This window comes from Geospiza fortis, unplaced genomic scaffold, assembly GCF_000277835.1.
Source record: "Geospiza fortis unplaced genomic scaffold, GeoFor_1.0 scaffold264, whole genome shotgun sequence".
NCBI classification, from domain to species: Eukaryota; Metazoa; Chordata; class Aves; order Passeriformes; family Thraupidae; genus Geospiza; species Geospiza fortis.
Window position 1 is genome coordinate 3,257,421 of NW_005054332.1, and position 7,579 is coordinate 3,264,999.

Consider the following 7,579-nt stretch of genomic DNA (forward strand, 5'->3'; position numbering starts at 1 on the left):
CGGGAGAGCCGCTCTCGCGCGGGTCGTAGGACGCGGGGTGGCGTGGCGCAGCGCCGGTCTCGCGTGGGGTTAATCCGTCGGCCCCTTCGCCCTCGGGCTGCAAAACCGCTCTGGCGAGTTTAATACCGACAGGAAGCTCTTAGAGCGTTCTGCCCGCACATTACCCCGTGTCTTTTAAGTCGAGATGGAAACAGCGATTGTGGTGCTGCAGACGGGAGCTCAGCCCAGTAGGCCAGCGGTGCTGTGAGAAACAACAGCGCTCGCTCGGCCTCGTGCTCCCTCTCGTTCGTGGGAGAGCGGCTCCCGCGGGTTCCCCAAAGGCGGACTTGGACTGGCGGGCGCAGCCGGCGGTGGGAAGCACCGCTGCTATCGCTGCCGCGCCTCGGGGATAGCGGCGTGGCCGGCAGTCCTGGCTGGACACCGACAGCCCGGGAAACACCTCGATGTGGGTCACTGCCAGCTTTGTGAAATAACAGCCTATTTTTAGCTTGGGGTCGTCTGAAAATGTTCTAGTTGTATTTAACTAGTTAAGTCTTTCTTCTGTGTGATCTTTTATTGCTGCTTTACAGATTACAAGAGGTTGCAGAAGTTGGTTTTTTATATAAAAAAATAAACAGACCCAATCTGAGTCTCCTCAGGTTACTATTGCCGTGTACAAAGGCATGGCTGGTTTGTGATTCTGCCCAAATGTCCTGGGTTTGTAGAACCTGCAAAAGCTGTGGCTTGTCCAGAGGAGGTTTTCACGGTGTCTTACACGTGAGAGATGTGCTATTCAGAGCATGTTTATGCCATCTTTCACTGCACCTGGCTTCAGGAGGCCATGAGCTAATCCAACCAGGAGCCATGTCTCTGCTAGGATAATGTACTTAGCTTCTCCGGGCTATAAATAGACTTGGGCTGTATTTATTTACATGTGTCAGTATTTACTGGCTTAGAGCACGTGTCTGCTGAACTCACAGCTGCTTCCACTTCTCCATATAAAACTTCTTGAAAACGTGGTCAGAATGCTATAAAATAAGATCCCAAGGTGAATGGGTGCTTGGAATATTGTTTACTTTTCAGTAGTTGCAGTGATAGGAAGGTTTTGGTAATAAAGAAATAAAGTCAACATAACTTCTACCATTAGTAAAGTTTCAGGAATTTGCTCTGAATCACAGAGTCAGTGATTAAACAGCTCTTTACCTGATTTAATTAATGCTGTTTGGCTTTTGTGTTTGGGTTTTTTCTCCAACAATGCAAGGTTTTGTTTACTGCTTCATTGCACGATACACAGATCAGGATTTTAAAATCAAATTACTTTCTGCTGCAACATCCTTCGAGTGCTCTTGCACAGTAGTTTACACTGAAAATAAGTCTGGCAGTTTCTCTGAAATGATATACCCGAAGAAGAAGGGATTTAGGTCTGAAAACTTCTGGTCTAAAAGGATTTTTTCTTCTTGAGTAAAGAATGCCTGGATCATTTTAAGAATATATTAATAATTTTTATTAGATTGATCCTATCTAGTCCCCCTAGTTGTGATTAATTATATCATACTAGTTGTCACTTAATATGCAGTTCCTGAATTTTATGATCTGAGATGGCAAGAGATACTTGGATACTGCAGCAGTCTCCTATTTCATGTAATACAGGACAGAATCAGAGGTATGTGTAGGAGAGAGTGGATAGTAGTAACAAGTGGATAGTTACAAGGTGCCAGTTAATGAACTGATGCGACAAAAGAGGTTGAGGAAACAGAAGGAGATGGCACTCCTAAGGAACTTTAAACATAAGAAAGAAATAAATGCTTGAAAAGAGAAATCTGTGGGGTATAATCAGAAGAGGCTGATACTACCATTACAAGAAGCAAAGATGTGATCATGATCCTCTTGTGGTATTAGGAAGGTTAATACAAGTTTTATGATAAGAGGCTATAATAGGAAAAAGCTTGAATATATTTTTGAAGCAGTGGGAATGAAAAACAAAATGGGTATGGAGTGAATGTCCTTACCTTGTTGACTATTCTCGAGAGGTTTTGAAAGTTTTAATAGGCAGTTGTGCAAACAGTCAATTTAAAGAATACCAAAGTTTCAGAAATCCAAATATACCTTACGTTTACTTTATTTTCTCCTAAGAATAATGAAAAAAAATCCCTATTCACACTCTTTATATAAAAGTGCAAATGTTTTATGTGCTTTGCTAGCCATTTTTGTAAAAAAGGGGAATCTTAATATAATTAGGGGAACGTTTTTTACTTCTGGTCATCTTCGTCAACCTTTCTGTACTTATAAAAGTTCCATTATATTATTTTTCAGTCAGAGGGACCACATCAGGAAGTAGTTTTCAATGTGCAGTCACACCAAGACCATGTATTGCTTTGAAGTGGTTTTAATTCATTGCTACTATGTATGTTGTTTTTTGAGAATGCTACTTCTATGGGATTCATGGAAGTTAAACTTTAAAACATTACTCTTATATTTTAAATATATATCTTTATATAACAATTTGTAAAAATATTACTCCAAGACTCAATAAAATTACTGGTTCAAGACTCAATAAAATTACTGGTTATTAATACCCTTGTCTTTTGGAGACACTTAGCTTCTTCAGTCCCTCTAAAAATCAGTCAGTTGTTCCTAATGTTTGTCTGGGTCTTCTGTAACACAACATTGAGGCAAAAACCCACAAACAATTTTATACTGGAAAGAAATGTGAGAATCTGAATTTGTTCAGTTGGATAGTTTCACTGTGCCTATATGGACTAATCCTATTTTAAATTTTAGTAGAATTGGGGATTTTATATAGTTCTTGATGTCATGTCTATTACTTGTCAATATGGATAGAATTATTGTATAGACTTAAGGTTCTACTGGTTAGATCTTTGATCTGCTGATATTTACTGTAGCCTTTTGTGTAGAGGTTTCTGCAGGTAGTGCTAGTGCCAATGTCATGCCAATGTGTAAAAAATGTGAAGTGAATTGACTGTCACTGGGTTAGACTGTCATCTAATAGAAAACTCATACATGACTAAGCAGATTAAAACAAAAAATAATTAAAGAAAAAGAACGTAAGTAATGCAAATCAATGTAGTTCTAGGGAAAACAGCTAGTGCCAAGAAAACTGACTTAATGCTTTGATAAGATTACAAGATTGGCATAAAAAGTAAGTGCATAGCTGTAGCACTAAATGTTCATGTTTTCAAACAGTTTTACCAAAGGAGTGTAATCAAAGATCAATCTAAAAAACAAGTGTGACTGATGCAAAGACTGATGAATAGCAAGTAGCAACGATGCCAGCATAGTTCTTCAGAGTAATCTAAGCATTTTTATTCACTCAAAAATGCAGTTTAGTACTGGCATTTGCAAAGTCCTACACCTAGAACAAGGAACACAAGATTTACATGTTTTCAAGAATACTTTTGTTACTCTTAGAGGAGTATAGGGATGATAATGGACAAGTCAATATGAACTCCCAGGGCAGTGCTTTGGTAATGATAAGAATGATCATTCTGTGATCCTTAGATATCTGATGTGAAATTGTGAGGAATAGAGGGATTTATTTTTTTTTAATAGCATCAATACTAGTGAATTACCATGTGCAAATCTTACAGACCTTATCTGATTTTCTGATATACATGAAATCCCAACCAATTCATCTAGAGCCTGTGTGTGGCATTTTTCATGTGCCCTGTTACCTACTTCTTTGTTCGTATTTACTGCTCCACCTCTTAGCCCTTTTGCACCTCCCTTTTCAGATTAGGTTTGGTGCTGTGGGGTCTCTTGGATTCTGTGGTCTTCTGGTGAACAGGATAATGGAGTGGAAGGGACTGCAGGGCAGTGTCAATTTGTCTTTGAGTGGTAGGTCCACAGCCATGTCACAGAAGAGAAAGTGATATGTTTTTGGGAATGCAAATTTGCAGAAAATGTTCAAAGACTGGAAACAGTGAGGCATATAGAGAACTCTTCCTGTTTAGCTCAAAAAGTAGATGCAATGATATCTCACAAGGTGAAAATATCAGCCTCTAAAGGTTTCTTAATTTGGAGAGTAAGGTGGATTGGTTTGTAAATGTATGACAAATTCACTTGGTCTGAAGTTACTGAAGATACAAGTTACTGGCTTCAGTACAGGAATTACTGGGTGAAATTTCATATACTGTGATGCACAGGAGATCATAAACTGTAAAATACAGATTTTTACATCTTGAAGTGCAAATTTAGCAGCAAAAGAAGATTTGTAGTAAAAAATGCTTTAGTTCAGGTTTTTTTAGTTAGTTCAAACTCTTTATGGTATTTTTATCTCAATGATGCTGTAGAATTTCTCATATTGCGTCTTAACTGGAAATTCTGCTTTTAGTATTTCTGAAGTTTAATAACATCAATAATTTAACTGAGTGCTTCTTTTTAATTTCTCACTGATTATAATTCTGTTGTGTGTATAAAAACCCCCAAAATCCTGAGTTTCTTGCTGTTGTCTGTTCTTACTATGTCAGCTTCATTTCTGCATCTTGGTCTCATTTATTCTCCCCTCTGGCATGTTTTCCTCTTTATTTTTTGATGGATGTCTGTGGGGGCGGCCGGTTGGGGGTCTGATGGCTCAACCTGGATGCAGCAACCTTCCCAGAGAGAGGTCCTGCAAGAGACGACTTTCTAGGGATCTTAGACATTGCTTCAGCCACAGGGTAACTCAGCAAGGGGCAGGCAGCTCAGCTCTTAGCAGTGATTTCTGCTCTGCCTTGCAAGGTGTACCCTGGCCAACAAGGGACAAAGAGACAGGAGCACTGTGTGGTTGTTCTGCAGGGGTAGCCTTTGTTCCAGCACCTGCAGCTCCCTTCTGAACAGGGCAGAAACTGGGGGTTTTATGGGGAAAAGTGGGGGTGGTAAAAAGGGGGAAAAACCAATCAGTCCCAAAAAATCTACATGGGATTCCAAAGCATGCCAGGAGCTCACCATGACCAAGGAGGATTTCTCAATCCACGAGAGTTTGAGAAGATCTTATCAGAGCCCATTCAAGGGATACCTCTCTCCAAGGGAGAGGGCTGGCATGCCCATCTGTCTCCACAGATGTCTTCAGTCAAAATCTTTTTTCAAGCCTCTTTCTTTTCTTCAGTTCTTTGAAAAGTCTCATGATTGTTAAACATTAGTTAATTTCTCTCCTATGTCCCCAGTTTCGGTCAATAGCACCATCAGGACGTGGTTCTGTTTCAGTGGTCTCGAGCACACATGGAGCCCTCTACTGCTGGGAAATAGCACCTAAGGAGCACTGTTCTGCTGTGAGACTGGGGCACTGACCTGTGCTAGAGGAGAACCTTTCTGCTGTGGAAATTTCTGTGCTGATGTGCTAGAAGAGGGATACAGGATTTTTAGTAGGAAATCTATTTGTGATGCTCTAGCACACTATCAAAACTGGAAGATTTTGCAGTGGATTCTTCATATTTGTTCAGCATCCTTGGCTTTTTATCTTTATTAAAAATACTCTGAATTCATTATGAGGATTTAACGCAGAGCTTATCACCGTTCATGGAAATGAGCACTTCATATACAAAGTGGGGTATGCTAAAAGTTTCTGGTTTCATGATCTTGGGCTAGATCTTGTCTACATGCTTTTGTGATAATGACAATTATTTTCCATTTTTAGCTCCAAAACTGGTTTCTGTATTTTGAAGAGAAGGTCGTTTTAGTTTCTCTCTGGAACCCTGGTTAAATGCATTGGCCCTGGACTGGTCAGACGAATTAGAACACTACTACTGAGACTTCACAAATGCAACCAATGTGAAGCCCTTTGCAGTTGTTTTTTGGAAATATTTGTTGAATTTCTCATATTGCTTCTGTCTGTTTAATAAAAAAGTTGTGTCCATAATACCCAGTTTGTATTAAAACTGTGAAGATGTGGTAAAGAAGGATTTTTCATGACTGAAGAAATTATGATCTTTTATAGGCATGTACTGTAATAATCACTTGGCAAGTTTAACATTCATTATTGGCCCTTAGGCAACATGTAATCTGAGTAGATAGTACTTAAGTATTACAGGAGTAATTATAAAGATGAATAATTTCAGAAAATATTTGCACAATATTGCTTACAGGTAAGTTTTCTGTTGTTAGGCTCTTTTACAACATATCTGCTAGTTTATTCCTATTGAAGTAAAAGCCTCTACACTAGGAAAACTGGACATTTTTGGTTTAATTAGGTTTTCTCCTTCTTGGAACAGTCCAATGGCTTGACATTCTGGATATATCACAGCATTTATCTCAGGAAGCTGTTTGAGCTGACAGCCAGGGAATATTTTCTCAACTATGTTGTGGCAAATCGTAGCCTTGCCACAGGGATGACATACAGGGCCTTAGGTGATAACAGTGCTTTCCATATTTACTATTACTTTTTAGGAAATTTTGGTGTAAGGATCCTATACAGCAGCTGTTAAAATACTTCATTTTTGTGTGTTACAGTTTTTCGACAATGCTACCCATGAAAACTGCTAAACTCGTATTCTTAATATTAATATAAAATATGTTCATGTCAATTACAAAAGCATACAGCAATTATAAGGACTGGTAATTTTTCCTTTTTAAAAAGTTACTTTGGATAAGTGTGAAAATTCATTTAAATTTTTGTTTCTAAAATGTAAACCACATATTTTTTTGCCTTGCGTTATTAGTGCTGCAACCAGAAATAAACGGCAATCTCTTTGCTCAGTCTGTTTAGATTACTTTAGCTATCAGTCACTTATTGCCTGTTCAGCATCCTCTTCACACTGCTCCTGATTTTTTCCCCTCTGTTGCTAGGGAGGAATGCTCATTGATTTTTCTGTGGGTTTTGTTGTTGTCGTTTTGTGCAGCAAAATAACAATTTATTGAGACAAGGAAATTTTGCACATCCACTTGTATAACTCACTATATTCTTTTGTTAGCTGATATGCTCTCACTAGACTGTCATTAGACTCAAAGTTTATCTTATCATTTACTGTTGGAATCCCATTATTGATAAAAATCATTGCCTTTCATTCTATTTATGAGAATTGAAATAAAAATTGAAAAATAGAAGCTAAAGTTGGTAATGGAAGCTGTATTGCAATTCTATTCGATGCTCAAATATGACCTTATACTATTAAATGACAAAATTATTATACAAGAAGGAAATTTAGAACCTGTCATAGAAAAAATATTTTTTCTTGGTATCTCTACATGTCCTTTTGTTGTTTCTTTGATTATTAGTAGCCTCTGCAGCTATTTCCTGTCTGTGTTTAAATGTTCCCATTGTAGAACATTTCTCTTTTGTATATAATTATAATTGTCAGTGTATTAGAAGAGAGATATACCTGTGTTCAATTTAACAGGACAAGCAAATCACTTGGAAACCAAAATATGTGTAATCTTATGATCTAAAGATGACAAACAAGGGACATTAGCTAGTATTAATCTAAACAAAGAAAATTACGTGTGTATAAAAATCTAGATGGAAGCTGTAAGCTGTAAGGAAAAGATAAGTAATTCTCTACATGTCCTAAAACATGTAGTGGCTTTTGTATTTGGATTTAAACAAGAAAGCATCTGAGAACTGTCAGCCTCCATGATCTAGTGCTGGAATTCTTTTGGATCCCTAATT